The sequence below is a fragment of the Asterias amurensis genome, chromosome 9, assembly GCF_032118995.1.
Source record: "Asterias amurensis chromosome 9, ASM3211899v1".
Taxonomy (NCBI): domain Eukaryota; kingdom Metazoa; phylum Echinodermata; class Asteroidea; order Forcipulatida; family Asteriidae; genus Asterias; species Asterias amurensis.
This window is the reverse complement of record NC_092656.1, coordinates 15777935-15796569: the sequence shown is the minus strand read 5'-3', so window position 1 is coordinate 15796569 and position 18635 is coordinate 15777935. Positions and strand designations below refer to the sequence as shown.

At 41.5% G+C, this 18635-nt stretch overlaps 1 protein-coding gene across 1 annotated transcript in view; it reads right to left on the bottom strand.

The window, feature by feature from the left end:
• The window catches only part of LOC139941511 (phosphatidylinositol 3-kinase catalytic subunit type 3-like), a 249235-nt gene that overhangs the window by 132192 nt on the left and 98408 nt on the right, over nt 1-18635 (bottom strand). The window lies entirely within an intron of this gene.

The following is an 18635-nucleotide window of genomic DNA, read 5'->3' as shown; positions in this document are numbered from 1 at the left end:
TCTCTCCACCCAGGGGTACAGAGGGGGAAATGGGTAATTTATGAGAGGGCAGAGATGGTTCTTGTGATTGATCTAGCCGAGTAGTCATGTTAATGTTGCACAGGCTGTGTACTCCCCAGGGTGCTGAGATGTTTAAGGAATTAATTAAGACCCAGTGACCAGGGAGTGTTGGGAGCGCTTTAAGACGCCCTTCGGGTGTGAAAAGCACTGTACAAAAACTGGTTCATCAGGGGGTTCCTCTATTAGAAAACATCTAGAAGAAAACATCCTTTTCATGTTTACCAACTCATCTACTCTTATCTACTACATGTAGTAATCTCATGGGGGGGGGGTAGGCTCACTTCTTTGGGTCAAGCTAACCCTCAGGGACCAGATTATTGCGTTTCCACGAAGGGTTAGTTTAGTACTTTTGGATTAAGGACTAGTTTAACCCCACGTCTGAACGTACACTTAGCCACTGAAGCATGAAGATTGATTTACCAGCAAAACCGCAGTAGTTTTTTCCTGTATTGCCCAATCGTTCAGTAACAAAATGTTGTTCTTATGCATGATGGGTGAACAAGCCTACACACTTCACGGCGGCAACGACAGCAATTGCCGTCGATGGGCACACCAACTGCAGCAATGCCCTTCCCACTTTTCACGGCAATTTGTGCTGTGCCCTTTTCTCATCATTGCCGCCGTGCCCTTCCTCCTGATTTTTTTTTTTATATATTCACAGAGATGCCTAATTCAGAGAGCACCTAGGCAAGAGATTTTTCTGACCCCCCTCCCCCCACCCACCTGCACCTTAATTTGTTTTTTACTCGGAATACGGATTTGCCACTTGAAAAAAAAAATTTGTTCCAGGGGAAAAAGAAAACACTTTTTTTTTGTTTTTCCTTTTTACCAAAGAAAGTGTTTCAAAATGCATCAAAGACCTCTTCAGTTTATTTCAAACTCATATAAGGTACACAGGAAATGTAGCTGTTGTGTTTAATCTACGCTCGTGGATCGTATTCCACGAATTTGCTAAGCAAATTGGGACAAACTTGTGCCTAATTCACATTTTGCACTCTGTTGAATTGTCAGCTGAATCTGCTGAGAGCAAAAGCGTTCGCAATCTACAAATTTGCGCTCTGTCTGTATGGTAGCTCAAGCTGATGATTTTTGGGGAAAAACTTATTAATTAGCTGTTTCATAGCGCAGCGCAGCGAAACAGCTCTTGTTTTTGTTGATTTTTTTGTTTGTTTTTTATTTTCTTATCCTAAGAACTAATTTGTATAAGTGCTGATTTGCAATGTTCCTAAAGAGCAAATGCAATGAAACACTGAGTGATGAAAGGTATTGGTGCAATGATCATCACAAAAAAGGATGTCATTATGACGTCATCTCCTGTCATGTGACCTCATCTTAAAGGTGTTTTATTCTTCTAGGTGAAACTCTATAACAAATCAGCCACAAGAGACCGTAGGTTTCTGTTTGCGGGATTGGGTAGAGATAAATAGGTCTTCATTTTGTTTTGAGTGCGTGACATTACATGACCTCTACTTCCGGTCGAAGTAGGCAAAAGGTATGAAGTTGCTTTCAAAGATGTTAGTGCCTGAAAAGGGTGGGCAGTTCAAACAAAATAACAATGACAAAGTGCAACAGCGCCCTCTAGCGACAGGTTGAAAACTCATCAAAATTAACTTTTTGAAGATGTGTGTGGTGAGGTTTTTTGTAGTCACCTCAAAATTTACACACATGTAGATCGTCAGGCGGTCGTTATATGTGTGTGAAGTCTCAGATTGATGTCACCAGAGGTCATGTGACATGGCTTTAAAGGTGCACTTTTTGAAATCGTTTATCTCCCAAAGTAATTATACCATAAAGTTGAAACTTACAATGTAGTACAATGTTAGATACTGGTAAGGTTTTGTAAATTGTGGAGTGACGTCATGATGACGTCACCACGTCATGATGGCTCATCACATGATTTTTTTATGATTTTTTTCATTTTTGCACCTTTTCCTTTTTGAACATGGTATAATCCATATGTACAAAAACAAATTAATAGGCTAAATTGGTCATAAATGCTTTGATGCCACGCAAATTTCAAATTCAGTTGAGAAATTTGAAAATGCTATGAACGAAACTACTCTGCATTTGTGCACAAATGCAATTATGTCTATAGTTTGTTATTTGTTCCTGGACTGGCTCTGATGCGTGAGAAAATGGTTGCTGTGCGTGACAGCATGAGAATGACCCCTATTGCATGAGACTTGGTAGGTCTGTGTTCAACGATGTCCAAGTTGGACATTCTCTAAAAACTGCACAGAAAATAAGTCAAAAAAGCAACCGTCCCAAGTCAAAATGTCTGTATTTCACAAACACGGGCGTCGACCCAAGTTGGGCTTGCAGAGAGGGTCTACCCATAGCCAGCTGAGATGCGATTCACATCTGTGGTGGCCTTCAGGAAATTGGTAGAATGGGTATGGCCAAGGAGATGTCTTTCGCATCTGTGGCGGCCAATGATGAACCTGAGACACTTTACGAGCCGTTAATGGTTCGTCTGGCAGAGCCGACATTGGCTGGTTTTCATATGCGCTACTTGGCAACCAGGCATCGATCCCTGTTTGGGTTGCAGAGAGGGTCTACCCATATCCAGCTGGGATGTGATTCACATCTGTGGTGTCTGAGATTGAACCTGGGCGGAAATTCAACGCCATAAACGGTTCTTCCTGAGCTGGTAGAATGGGTATGGCCTAATAGATGCCATGTCGCACCTGTAGCGGCCTTGTTGAACCTGAGACGCTTTGCGCCGTTAATGGTTCGCCTGGCAGAGCTGACTCTGGCTGGTTTTCATCTGCTCTACTTGAAGGACCAGGCAAAGACCCAAGTGACTGAGTAGCTGCAGGCTGTTCACAAACTCTCAATATCTAGTTTATTTTTTTAATTGATACATCTTCTTCTTCTTCTTCTTCTGTACGTCCCTTGTTCGCTAACAGAAACATCTTTCCAAAGATCGTATGAACTTGAAACTTCACACATAGTTAGATATTTATAAGAACAAGAAACCCGTTTAAGTTACGTCATGACATGGAGCAATAAACTAGTTTAGTTTAGTTTATTGCTCCATGGTCATGATGACGTCATCCGTTCTTGAGTTATGAAAATTCTAAGTTTATTATTTCAAAAAATCATAACTCTTGATCTACATGATGGATTCTTACAATCAATACATCATCAGAACCGTCATTGAAAACTCCGTAAACGCCTCACAGACATGACCCCATTTTGACCTTGTCTTCTGGCTCAAAAGAGAGGTTGAACATTTCAAAACTCATGTCTCAAGAACTACGTAAATCACCCATTGGTATGTGCATACACATTTTACATGAGGCCTACACCACGTGTATTGAATTAGCGGTGCAGCAGAGTCACGCTCCAGTGATCACCCATAGAGCGTGAAAAAGCTTTGAGTACAATAGTCTTTGTTCAAGGCGTTTAAAACATTTGTGTCCCTTACTGTTTGTTAGTCTCTTCTACGGTTGTCATTATTTCATTGGTTCATATTTCCTCACCCACATAAGCTATTTTGACAATCTATATATTAAATGAAAGGGCTATACAAACTTCACAAATATGGATATGTTGGTGACCTTCTTTTGACCTTTTGATCAGTCTAAACTGGAAGTGACTGTAAAACGCTTTGAAAAGACCTTGAAAAGGCGTTATTTAATTGCTTTTTAGGTTGAAATGTACACCTTTTGATGGTTTACAATCACATAATACGATTTTGCAAAGGTGTGGTTAAAAAAGAAATACCGATAACGTCACCAGAAATTAGTGCGCTCTCTAGCGGCAGATTTAAAACATCTAAAAACACACTTTTACTAGATGTTTGTGTCAGAATTTATGACAATTGTTCAATAATTGGTAAACTTAATCTCCTTCATATTAGCAACATATCTGTGGAGTATTAGCTTCATGACGTCATCATGTGTCACGTGGTATTGCTTTAAAGGTGCACTTTTCAAAGCCGTGTGTCTGCCAAACCAAAAGTTCCACTGAGGTGAAACTCGCAGGTGTACATTAACTTTTTGAACTCGAAATGACGTCATGATGATGTCGTCATGTTGTTTTGGCAATTTTTGCAGTTTTGATCATTTATTACAAATCTTGAGAACAAAGCGAAGTGCAATATTTGTTTGTTTTTTTACACCAGGCTTACTCCCCGAAATCGCACACCTAGAGTTTGTTTACAAACTCTAAATGTCTAGTTTTATTTTTTATTGTGTGTTTTTTTAGGTGCTCAGGAGCCTGAACGACTGTTATTGTTCGGGGTGGGGGTGAGGGGTTCATTTTTGTTGTTGTTCTTCTTCTCATATTCAAATGTCTGCAAGAAACTGACAGTTGCAAAGCTTGAATTAAGTTGAAACTTTGCATACAGATAGACAATAACCAGTAGATGATACATGAACTTTCTGATGACGTCATCAATTGTATGTAAATCTGTAAATCATAGTTTATTTTTTGAAACGAGAACAGCGAGGCTGCCATGGCAAGCTGCCAAACGCCAGATAGAACCAATGACTGACAGAAAAACCAATCAATTGATCAACTGATGGTCCAAGGGTAGGGCCATCGACAAGTATGAAGTAATGACCATTTAAGGTTTTCAATGTTTAAGCTCATTCGACTGGAACGAGTGATAAGCTTTTTGAGTTTTATATTTTCATTTTATCTAAAGTTTGATAAAATTTGACCTCGCCTTAAGGTTCAAACTGAAAGGCTTGGTAGCGCCTCCGGTTGCACCTCCACACAAGCTCCAGCAATTTTTGGTATTTTGTTGCCTAAGTAAACTTGGTGAATTCCATTACTTGTCCAGTAGACATTTGTCTGTCAGTGATCATCCTCGTTCATTAGTCGTGGAAATCTACGCCTCCATTTCTGCAAAATTCTGAGATTTTCATCCGGTTTCTCCCTTGGGATTCAGGCAAGCTCAGTAGTATAGCCCTTGCAGTGGTTTTGATCTCCTTTGTACTCCAACTACTGTCATATGCATGGCTGACTCTGCTTTGTTCTCCATTGTGCTGATGCTTTTCTTACCTGTAGTCATGGCTGCAACTACAACAAACTCCTACAGCAAAGCCGATCTACTGGAATTGTTTCCTTCAGTGAAAGCCAGGGTACCCCTGCATATCCACCACAGACTGAAAGAACTTGGAATTGGTGTGGCTAGACCGACGAAAAGGGGCCGCAGATCATGGTCTAAAAGGCAGAAACCAATTCCTTTTTTGTCTCGTTGTGACCAACCTTGTGAGTTTCACCCTGATTACCAGCCAAGTCATAACGGTGCTCATCTCACCAACCTTGTACATATACCACCTACTTCTTATACTGAGCAGAAAACGGTCCCTACAAAGTTCGATTTATGGAATGCACGATCAATAAAACCTAAAATCACTGTCATGTGTGATCTCGTCATCTCTAATTCCATTGACATTTTCTGTATTACTGAAACATGGTTATCTGGAGATAATCGTGACCACCGTGCAGTCGCTGATCTGACTTCTACGTTACCTAACTACCAAGTTCATCACATCCCTCGTATAGACCGTGCCGGTGGTGGAGTTTGTGTACTTCTTCGAGAGAGTTTTGATGTTCATAGAAACGAAGGTAGATCATTTGAATCATTTGAACATATTGATTTATTCATCAACGCCCGCTCGAAAACTCCTCTTCGTCTCATTGTCATCTACCGGCCCCAGAGACTTGCTAGTGGCTGTTTGACAGGTCCAGCTTTCTTCACTGAATTTTCTACCCTTTTAGAATCGGTTGTCTCTGAGCCAGGGTATGTTTTGATATCTGGGGACTTCAATTTCCATGTTGATGACCAAGCAAACCGTGAAGCTGCGATCTTTCTTGATCTCATCGACTCATTCAACCTCGAGCAGCATGTTACTGGTCCCACACACTGCGACGGTCATACATTGGACCTCCTCTTAACTCGCTCAACAGATGACGCAATTTCTCATGTCAGCACTACGAATTACTTGCCCTCCGATCACGCTGCCGTAAAATGCTTGCTTAACATTAATCGCCCGGATCATGTGAAAAGAGAGATCAGGCTACGTGAACTCCGCAAGATTGATATTGAGGCTTTTCGCCAAGATGTTCTGGCCTCACCAATATCTACAACTCCAGCCACTGACCTAGACTCTCTTGTTCATCAATATGATACAAGTCTGGGAGATCTTCTGGACAAGCATGCCCCTCAAATCTGGCGTACCATTTCATCATGCCCTCATGCTCCCTGGTACAATGAAGATATTCGCAAAGCAAAGAGACAACTGCGTAAGTGCGAACGCAGGTGGATGTCTTCCAGATTGATGGTTCACAAACAACTACTTAAAGAGCAGAGCTATCACTACAATCAACTTATAACCGAGACTAAATCGGAATATCACAGGAACCAACTGAAGGACTGTGACTCCCGCCAACTTTTTCGCAAGGTTGACAAATTATGCACACCAGCCTCTTCAAAAACCCTCCCGTCGGCCGATTTGTCATCTGAACCTCTTGTTGAACGTTTCTCCAAGTTCTTCGTCCAGAAAACGCGGAACATACCTACAGAACTTGACGAAACTCCTGAGCTCGTAGTTTCTAAACCAGTATTCAACTCATGCATGACTACCTTTCATCAGTTTGAACCACTTTCACAGAACTCAGTGAGAAACATCATTGCTGCTTCCCCCTCTTCTACATCCAGGCTTGATCCGATTCCCACATGGATTTTGAAGATGTGTTTAGACGAGCTCGTTCCTATCATCACGAATATCGTCAATCTTTCTCTGCTGCATGGTCATTTCCCAGAAGCAATGAAACATGCCCACATCACTCCCTTGCTTAAGAAACCTAACCTGGACACAGAACAACTCAAGAACTACAGGCCCATTGCAAACCTGTCGTTTCTTTCAAAGACAATAGAACGTGCAGCCGCTGCCCAACTTCAAAATTACCTCACCGACAACAATCTTCATGGACACTTCCAGTCTGCTTACAGAAAACATCATAGTGTTGAGACTGCCCTTCTACGTGTTCAAAACGACCTACTCCTGGCAGCAGATAAGGGGCAAGAAGCTATTCTTGTCCTCCTTGATTATTCATCTGCCTTCGACACGATCGACCATAACATCATGCTTCAGCGTCTTACGAACAGATACGGCGTGTCCGGTCACGCTATCGGTTGGTTTGAATCCTATCTAGAAAATCGCACCCAGAGTGTCGTCATCAATGGTGCTCTTTCGAACCCTCAAGTGCCATTCTGCTTTGGATCTGTTTTGGGACCGTTATGTTTCACTCTCTACACATCCCCCCTCGAAGACATCATCGAGGGCCATGATATCAATAGAATGTTGTACGCCGACGACACCCAGGTATACGTCATCACTAACGAGCAAGATCGCCCAACTACCATCTCACAGCTAGAACACTGCCTTAATGACGTACGAGCAACAACAATAACAATAATAATAATAATAATCTATAATAGCGCTTAAATCGCATTGGCACCGCCATTGTTGTTTTGGGCGTCGCTATGTTGTTTTCACGTCAAGTGGTGCCCGCACCCTGCTAAAATGATGCGTTTTGGGGTAAATTTTGGGGTACCCGTGGGTTGGGGATACATGTATGTGTTGTTTGTGACGTCACAGTCAAAGCGAAAACGTGTATTAACTTTGGACGTGATGGTCACCCTTGGGTTGTCAGGGGTCTGCATTGTTAATTCCGTCAGGCGCCCTTTGTGATGTCACAGTCATGGAGCGAGGGTCCAGTAACTTCGCGCGTACAGTAAAGAACGAGATCACAACGGGGACACGACAGACGGGGGAGGGGGTTATCAGAGCACGTTGTGGGACAGGGAGAAGGAGCATGCAGTGTGGAACGTCTGTGAGAAGGGGGTGACCGACGGGGAAAAATGAAGGGAACAAATTAAAGGGGCTGAGAAATAAATACGGAAAGAGGAAAAAAAAAAAGGGACTAATGACATGGGACAGGATAATAATAAACTGAACGGAGAACATTTGGTTGGCGGGACCCGCGCGGAACGGGAAAACATGAGTTATGGGCCGTCAAACTATGAGGCGCCGTCTGTCCATTAATTGTTTGGCACTGTTACCATGGTTTATAGCAATTAGGTGTAAACCATAGAAAGTGTTGCCAAATCCTTTTTGTGGTTTACATACCAGAAGTATTTGTTGTGTGTAAGTTTATGGTTTACAAACCATGAATATGCAATAAGCATCTTTAAAACATGGTTTATAAACCATAAAAATTGAAGCATCAAATTCATGGTTTACAAATCATGGTGTGTTAGCCATGAAAATTGGGGCATCAACGATTAAAATTGAAGCATAAAAATCATGCTTTATAAACCATAACAAATTAAAGCATAAAAATCATGGTTTAAAAAACAGTGTTTATAAACCATGAAAATTGAAACATTATTATAATGAAAAATTGAGGCATCAAATATGGTTTACAAATCATGGTTTATAAACAGTAACAAAATGTGCACTCACAAATCACGGTTTATAAACCATAAAAAATGTGCCCACATCATAGTTTACAAACCATAAAAACGCTAAACAATTAATTGACAAAAGGCACGCTAATGTGCCGTTTGTCAATTATTTCAAACTCCTTCCTATTTTAAGCTAAAGTCGCACAATCGCCCGCCGTGGGTACATGTAGCCTACACTTGGCGGCAACGTCTCGCCCGGTGGGTGTGTGTGTGTAATTTGACAGTTGCCCACTGACTGTTGCATTCCAAACAAACTTACTTCCAGTCGCTACACACTTCGTACACGGCGGACGATTGCACCTTTTGCACGACTATCAGCAAGAATGCTTGGGAAGGAGGTTGAACACAACCCTTGTTCAGTTTTTATGGTTTATAAACCATGATTTGTAAACCATATTTGATGCCTCAATTTTCATGGTTTAAAAACCATGAATTTGATGGTTCAGTTTTCATGGTTTTCAAACCATGTTTTTTAGATGCCTCCGATTTCATGGTTTACATATAAACCATGACTTTTATGTTTCAATTTTCATGGTTTATAAATTATGATTTTAAGATGCCTAAATTTTCATGGTTTATAAACAATGTTTTTTAAACCATGATTTTCATGCTTCAATTATTATGGTTTATACAATAGCAAACAGTGATGAGAATCCACGCACGCACGGAGAACAGGAAGGAGGCACGAGTTGTTAGATTTACGACGGGGACAGGAGGAAGGTGCACAAAGTGGTACCGTCTGTGGATCCCGGGGGACGGGGAACGGCAAAACAAAATGACGGGGTGGGTACGGATTATAAAAATGAAAAGGGACTATGATGATGGGTTATGGAAGACAGGAAAATAAAACACTGAACGAGGGAAAAATCAAACCATGAACGGGAAAAGAACCACTAAAAGCAGGACCCGCGTTAAAACTGGAAAACACTGGAATGGGGTATAAACGAGATTGAGAAAGAACCACCACAAGTGGGACCCGCGCAAAACTGGAAAAAAAATTACAGAACGGGGTATAAACAAGACTGGGAAAGAACCACTATAGCAGGACCCGTGCGAAACTGGAAAACATGAGTTGTGGGCCAAACAATGGCAAGCAAAGAACAATGCCAACGCACGGGATCCCGGAGGTGGCACGGAGGTGGGGGTGATGGACTCGGGCACACAGTGGGACAGCGAGTGGGGGAACTGCAAAATAAATTACATGAACAAAATGAAGTGATATAATGAGGTTAGACTTGAAAACGATACAGGACAGGAAAATAATAAACTGAACGGGAACAAAATAAACAAAATCGGCGTATAAACGGGACTGGGAAACAACCACTAGCGGGACTCGCTCGAAACCGGAAAATATAGGTGGATCGACAAAATAATGCCAAAAGGAAAGAGGGAACGGGCAAGTGTAAGATTTCACAAAGCACTAAGATTCGTCTTAATGGGTGGTTTGCCACAGTGATTTGTAGCGTGACCCTCCTACATTTAATCCTACCCGAACACGACGCTAAATCTGCAGCATTTAATACGCATAGCTTTCTAGCGGGGTTGCTGCGCTAAGCGCGGCATCCCGCTTGTAATAATAATAATAAGACTTATACTGCGCATGTATCCACCCTGCTGGGTGTTCAAGGGGCAGTAAAAACCAAAAAAAAAAAAAAAAAAACAGACACTACAAAATTAGTCCTTAAAAACCTATGACATAAGATAAGTTTTGAGAAGAGATTTGAATATTGTGGTACAAAGACAGAATCTTAGATTAAGTGGTAGAGAGTTCCAGACTTGTGGCGCAGCTGAAAAAAAGACCATGAGTGTCGAGACTTGGGTTCAATGAGAAAAGCATGGAACTTGATAAAAGATTCCTTGATGGAGTGTAGTTGTTTCAAAATTGGGGTGATAGAATGGGATTTCCCAGACAGTGTCACACTGCAGGCAGCAGTATTTTGGAGGAGTTGAAGACGGAACATCTGGTTGTTAGGAAGACTGAAGAGAAGAGCATTGCCATTGTCAAGGCAAGAAGTAACAAATGCATGAATGACCTTTTCAGTGGCACTTTTGTTCAAGTACTTGTGAATCTTACCAATATTCCTGATGTGGTATGATGACATACGAGTGATGTTGTTGATGTGTGGTTGAAGTATCATCAATGAATAAAAAATAACCCCTAAGTTCTGAGCTTGCAGCGAGGGAGCTTTCCGACACCACCAATTGAAATGTATGGCACTGAAACCTTTGTTAACTGTTGACGTGACCTAAATAGAAGGAACTCTGTCTCATCATCATTTAACTTCAGGAAGTTTTGTTTTGTCCAACGTTGAATCTCTTGGATGCATTTCTCAAGTCTTGCAATAGATCCATTGGCGTTTTCACGAGAAGATTTAAACATGATGTTCATGTATAGCTGAGTGTTGTCTGCGTACACATGGTAATTCAGATTAAATTTTAGGATGATGTCACGAATCGGTAAAGTGTACAGCGTAAACCACTGCGGGCCCAGTACAGACCCCTGTGGCACAGAGAATTTCAAAACAACAGGGTCTAATATCGCGGTGTCAATACATACAAGCATGCTTAGTTCTATTGTAGAGTTACGATTTGCACCATGCTAGGACTGTGTCCTCTAAGCCAAGGTGATTCTGTAGCCAAAAGAGAAGGATGTTGTGATCAATAATGTCAAAAGCAGCACTCAAGTCACAGCAGGACTATAGTGTTGTAAGGTTACCATTGTCCATTGCAGATAGAATATTGTTGCTCACACGGACTAGTGCAGCTTCAGTCCACTGGAAAGGCTTGTATGCTGACTGGAACACGTCGGACAGGTTGATAGCATGAATGTGATCAGAAATGCCTGATGAAACTACTGGTTCGATGAATTTTCCAACATATTTTAAGTTTGCAGCTGGTCTGTATATATTTAATATCTCCTTGTCCAGATCTGTTTTTTGATGAGCAGCGTGATGTAGGAAGCTTTGAGCAACCTTGGCAGGCTCAAACACAGACTGGTGAAAATGATAAGCGGATGTCTGAAATCGTGGTGACACAGAATTTCTGAAAATCATTTGTCAAGTCCTGATCATTGTAAGCGGATGGAAGGACAGGGGTTTTGGGTTGGAGCAACAACTTACCTATTATCTTGAACAGCTTCTTTTGATCTTCTGACGATTCTTGTACTTGGCATGAATCATGGGTGATCTTTGCCTGGTTGATCATAGCCTTGCTCAAGGCAGTCGCATTATTCACTTCGAAAAGACACCGCTGCAAATCCACCCGTATACACTGTGCATGGTGCGTGTAATCACACCGCATGACCCACCCGTATACACTATACACACTGTCACATCGTACGACTACTGTGCACACAAGTCATCCGCACTCGTACCACTAACCGCATGCGGAGGCCGTCAGGCCGACAGCCTTGTCGGGTCTGTAACTTCTGGGTTTAATGTGTTTCATGAAAAAAAAAAGTCCACTATTGGAACAAAATGGGGGGGCTCTCGGATATACTAGTATGCAGCTCATGAATATGTATATCTTTCGTCAGACCTATCAGACAACACAGGATGTGAAGCGGATGAATTATTCATTTTGACGTCCAATCAAGCACTTCCCTTATCACTACCTTTGGACCCTATCATGCTCGCTGAGCGTCCGTCGTGGTGGTGTGATGTAAACATGTCTCATCTTTCGCGGGCATTAAGGTAATGAGTTGACCGTGGGAACTCTTTGCTTATTTTAGTGAGGAGGTCAGTGGCTTCAACACAGACCCTACAAGGCTGTCGGCCTTACGGCCAACGCATGCGGATATTGTAAGGGGGCATCGTGTCATGCGATGTGGTTCAGCGGCGGTCTTTTTTTTGGAGCGAATAATACGACTGCCTTATGCAAGGCTAGGTTGATCAAAATCCTAACTAATTTACATTGGTTGCAATATTCTTGTCGAAATATATAAATGTACAAGAGGCGCTCATCAGAGCTAAGGAAACACCTTGTATCTAGGGGACACAGCGAACGTAGGGTCCAACTTGCTATCAACAGGGCTCTCAACGTACCTCGTCATACTCTGTTGACTAACACGTAACGTCCGTCGATATCGTTTTTTTCCCATACTCGATATATCGAGTATTTCCCGCGCGCAAGATGAAGCCTAAAAACAGCACTTGGTATACTCATGGAGAGTAGAAATATATATACCGTAGACTGACAGTTTAATAGGGTTACATTTAAACCTGTTTTTGTCTGATCCCCCGAACTTGTTTGTAGTTCAAAAATTTCAAATTGCGTACGCGCCCCAATTATTTCTGGTTTTACAACAAAGTATGATCGCCGCTACCGCTGGCTTGGCCAATTGGTGAACGCTCACCACAATTCTCGATTCGTGATTGGCCATGATTGGCCGTCTCAAAATGACACAGAGCCTTTGTGAGTTGCGTGACTCGCCGACATTAAGGTGTCAGTTGCCGATGCATTGACGTAGAAGTGTCAATCAAGTTGTCCGACGGGCGCGCGGCTTTGAGTTGAGATCTTTGGTACGATGTGGAAAAAAATAAATAAATTGGTGCGACAGGCCCGCTGTTCTATGTGGAGAGTGAAGTGTGTTAGGGGAGCGTGACGCTTCAAACTTTGTCAACACTAAATGAATTAGTTACTAAACTTTTTCAGAGTCTAATGCCCTCCAAAATAACGACAATTCATGGCAATATTGTTAGATACATAATAAATGTCCGCTGGTATGTTACACTACCTTTACGGTTGAAAATGGTTGAGATAATCATCGAAAAAAAGTCACTAGAAAGTCCCGCAAAACACAGACCTACCACTCCGCGATCACAATATACAACGCAAGCAGCATGCAGTCACATAGTCTCCAATAAAGGCTCGTAGCACTTAGCATTCACCTGCTGTATGTGGTTCAGAGACTCCTCCACCCTGCTCCCTTCCAATCCCCGAGTTGTCATCAGTCAGTGTTAACCTGAATTGGCTAACAAAATCCCTTAAGAATCTCAATGCCCACAAGGCACCTGGCCCGGACGGTATTTCTCCAACTATTCTCCGAGCTACAGCTTCTTACATTGCTCCACCCCTAATGCTTCTCATGAATTCTTCCCTCTCCAATGGTGTTCTCCCAATGGCCTGGAAATTGTCCAACATCGCTCCAGTATTCAAATCGGACTCTCGCACAGATGTTAAGAATTATCGTCCAATTGCACTTACATCAGTCATTTGCAAGGTGATGGAAAGAGCTGTCGCAGATAACAATAACGACCACATTTCGTTATTTGGATTAGTGGATGATCAACAACATGGCTTTACTGCACGCCGATCTTGTGTTACCCAATTAACAAATGCAATCCAAGACTGGTCTTCCATAATGGACAAGCCTCACCCACCACGCATTGATGCTGTATTCCTTGACTTCAGCAAGGCCTTCGACACTATGCCACATCATCTTCTACTTGGAAAACTTTCGCGCAATTTCAACATTCAAGGACAAACTTGGGCATGGCTGAAATCATTCCTTATTGGCCGTCAAAATCGCGTGATGTACCGGGGTGCTTTGTCATCTTGGGCACCTGTCACCTCTGGTGTTCCTCAAGGAAGTGTCCTTGGCCCATTACTCTTCAACCTCTTTATCAGTGACATCTCCTGTAATGTTTCAACTAACTGCCTCTTATTTGCTGATGATACATTGTTGTACCATCCCATCTTCTCCACCCACGATGAAATCACGCTTCAATCTGATATCAACGCCATTGGTCGATGGAGCGAATCTAATGGCATGAAAATCAACATTGTCAAGTCAAAGGTCATGCACATGACACGCTCCAAAAAAACACTGACTCTACCTCACTACACACTGCATGGTTCAGAGCTTGCAGTCACATCAACCTACAAATATCTTGGAGTGATCATCAACAACACCCTCACCTGGACCGACCACGTTGATGCTGTTGTCAAAAAAGCAAACAAAACTCTTGGTTTTATATGGCATGTCGCAGGGGGATCATCCACAGAGGCACTACTATCACTTTACCGTTCCTTAGTTCTTCCAGTGCTAGAATATGGTCTGCCTGCCTGGTCCCCTTACACAGCAACTAAACTGCGCCAATAAAGTATCTAAACACTTACAAATGGTCAGATATATCGGAACCTGAAATAGTATGCCAAAAAATAATTATTCATTTCTATTCACCGTTAATTTCTGCACATTTTGACACATCTTATGTTGCGCTACGATGTTGTTTGGTGGATTTATGGGCACTTGAGTGGCTTAAGGTCGAATTTCAAAAGTTGCAAAAGCCCCTATTCGAGCTAAATCGTTGTATTGTGACGAGTAAGATCAGCGTTTCTTTTGCCCGCCTTTTATAAATGATTTGTTTGTCGCGTTTTGGATAAATCGGTTGCAATGAACATCAGCAATAATTGTCAGTAACCAAGCAAAGGGGTCAAAGATTGGAGGCATACAACAAAATGGGTTAAGAGCCAGAATCCCTGATTATGGTAAGACAGGGAAAGGTGTTTCAAGATAACAGGAAAGATGGCTCAACTGACCAAACAGGAAAGAGGACGGATCGTTGGTTTGATAGAAGCCGGTATGTCGATTCGAGCTGCAGCTCATCAAGTTGGAACGTCACCAGCGACGGTCAGTAAAATGGTGGAATGGCTACCAAGCTCAGGGAAATGTGGACAACCTGCCAATGAGTGGCCGCCCGAGTGTGACTTGTGCAGCAGAAGAAAGTGAACAAGTCCATCAAGCCTGACACCACTCTTGAGGGATTGCGACGCACCCTGATCAGGAAATGGCAGGGGATTGACCAGGGACAGATCAGATGTCTCGTTTGGAGTATGAGAAGACGACTCCTTGCCGTTAACAGTGATGGAGGACACACCAAGTATTGAGGACAGGATATCAGCAGTTTTAGAGTTAAAGATACGGCCATAAACTTCCTGGTCAAGTAAACGAAACGAGTTTGTGTCTTTTGTCTTGATTTTGTCTGTGTGTGATGCTTGTGTGAGTTCCCTTCTGGAATTGGGGTGAATAGGGGCTTTTGCAACTTTTGAAATTCGACCTTAAGCCACTCAAGTGTCCATAAATCCACCAAACAACATCGTAGCGCAACACAAGATGTGTCAAAATTTGCAGAAATTAACGGTGAATAGAAATGAATAATTATTCTTTGGCATACTAATTCAGGTTCCGATAAATCTGACTATTTGTAAGTGTTTAGATACTTTATTGGCGCAGTTTATGTCGTCCCAATTGGAAAGAGTGCAAAGGAGAGCTACCAGGATGTGTCTCAAGCAACAAAGAGGTGTCATGTCATATGATAATAGACTCAAATCACTGAACCTGCTAAGCTTAGATGCCCGGAGAAACAGACTAACTGTTCTATTTACCATGAAATGTTTATTTGGACAAGTCAAATGCTCCGCAGTTACTTCCCTCACCCAAATCAATACCCGTCACTTGGACACTCTGACCTTCAACCATCACTTTGCCAGAACTCATTGCCTGAAGAATTCTCTAATTCATTCTTTCCCTCGTATCTGGAGTAGCTTGCCAACCGCCGTTAAGAACTCGGTCATTCTTGACTCTTGGAGGGGTTTTAACAACCAACTGTCTAGTTATTTCAATAATGATGTTTAATGCTTATTCTTTTTATTGTGTTGAATTGTATTTGATTTGATCTGTTTTGACTTGATTTGATCTGTATTGATTTTTTCCCCCACTTAATGGTTATTTATTTATCTATTTTTGAAATTTTCTTTTGTTTGTTTGATTGATTAATTTATTATTCTTTATTTTTTATTAATTTATCTGTTTGTTCATTTAGCTACTTATTAATTAATTTATTTATTCATTCGTTCGTTCTTTTGTTTAATATTCATCATTTATTTATTTATTTATTTATTTAATTATTCCTTTATTTATTTATTGATTGATTTACTCAATTACTTTTTCATTTATTTATTCATTTATTTACTTATTTCTTTCTTTAATTAATTCTTTCTTTCTCTCCCCCTCTCCCTCCCTCCCTCCCTCCCTCCTTCCTCCCTTCCTTTATTTCTTTCTTTATCTATCTATCTATCTATCTATCTATATATTCATTCATTCATGTATTAATGTAAGTATTTATTATTTATCTATTCTGTTTTTCTTTTTAAATAAATTGTTTAAATAGCTTCAATTGTTGTCGAGTTTGTTAGCAGCTCTTAATCTATCAAATATCTATCTAGTGCTTCAAATTTTTTAATAGTTTTACTCGAAGTATATATTTATATTTGTTTATTTATAGTATCTAAGTGTTTATCATAGTGATTTTTATAATTATAATAATAATAATAATATTAATAATAATTATAATTATAATTATAATTATAATAATTATAATAATAATAATAATAATAATAATAATAATAATAATAATAATAATAATAATAATAATAATAATAATAATTATAATTATAATAATTATAATTATAATAATTATAATAATAATAATAGTATGATTGCAGAAGACCTATACCGCCATATGGATGACCAACAGTTGTTTCCGGAGGAGCAGAAAGGCTGTAAGAAGCGGTCCAGAGGTACGAAGGATCAACTTATCATCGATAAGGCTGTACTGAAGGACTGCAGGAGCAGAAAGACTAATTTGGCAATGGCATGGATTGACTACAAGAAGGCGTATGACATGGTATCGCACACATGGATAATGGAATGTCTGCATATGGTTGGAGTGGCTGATGCAGTAAAACGTCTTTTAGGTGAGAGCATGAAGACGTGGCGAACAAATCTGACAGCCAACGATGATACTCTGGGCAAGGTGTGCATAAGAAGAGGTATTTTCCAAGGGGACTCTCTGTCTCCGCTGCTGTTTGTTCTTGCACTGATGCCCCTGTCGATGATTCTAAGGAAGGTGAGTGCAGGTTATGTACTGAAGAAGGACGGATGCAAGATCAACCATCTGCTTTTTATGGATGATTTGAAGTTGTTTGCGAAGAATGAGGCCGAGATCGACTCTTTGGTGCAAACCGTCAGGATTTTCAGTGATGACATTGGGATGCAGTTTGGTCTGGAGAAATGTGCTTCAATGACCATGAAGAGGTGGAAGAGGGTACATTCCGATGGCATTGCTCTGCCTGATGGTGCACAGTTGAGGGCTTTGGGTAAGGAGGAGAGTTATCGGTATCTTGGTGTTCTTGAATCGGACCATGTCCTTCACGAGGAATCAAAGGTAAGGCTGAAGGCAGAATACATCAGGCGTGTAAAAAAATGTTTGAAGTCTCAACTAAACGGGGGGAACATGATTAAGGCGATTAACACATGGGCCGTGTCTTTGATGAGGTACAGTGCGGGTATTGTCGAGTGGACTAAGGAAGATCTAGATGTCACTGACAGGAGGACAAGAAAACTAATGACCATGCATGGCATGCTACACCCGCGGTCAAATGTTAGTAGACTCTATCTTCCGAGGTCAGAGGGCGGAAGGGGGTTGTTTAGTGTGGCGGACAGTGTTAACATCGAGCGCAGAAGCTTGCATTGTCATGTCAGGAGGACCGAGGAGAGCCTGTTGAAAGTTGGACAAAGGTACACGAGGGCAGACGAAGTTGGGCCGAAGGAATACAAGAGGGAAAGGAAGGAGGAAAGACATAAAGATTGGAGGAACAAATCACTTCATGGCCGGTTCTTGAGGTGTACTGAGGAAGTGGCCAGCAGCAAGTCATGGAATTGGTTAAAGAGTGGAGAACTAAAGAAGGAAACAGAGGGCTTGATTACTGCGGCGCAAGACCAGTCTCTTAGGACAAATGTAATGAAGGCAAGGATAGAGAAAGCAAACGTCTCTCCTATGTGTAGAATGTGCAATAAAGCAGAGGAGACTGTATTTCATATTGTTAGCGAATGCAGTAAGATGGCCCAAACGGAGTACAAAGGAAGACATGACAAGCTGGCCAAGGTGATTCACTGGGATCTGTGTAAGAAGTATGGTGTCAAAGTGCTGGCGAAATGGTACGAACATGTTCCGGAAAAAGTTGTAGAGACCGACCAGGTCAAGATCCTTTGGGACTTTAACATTCAGACCGATCATGTTAT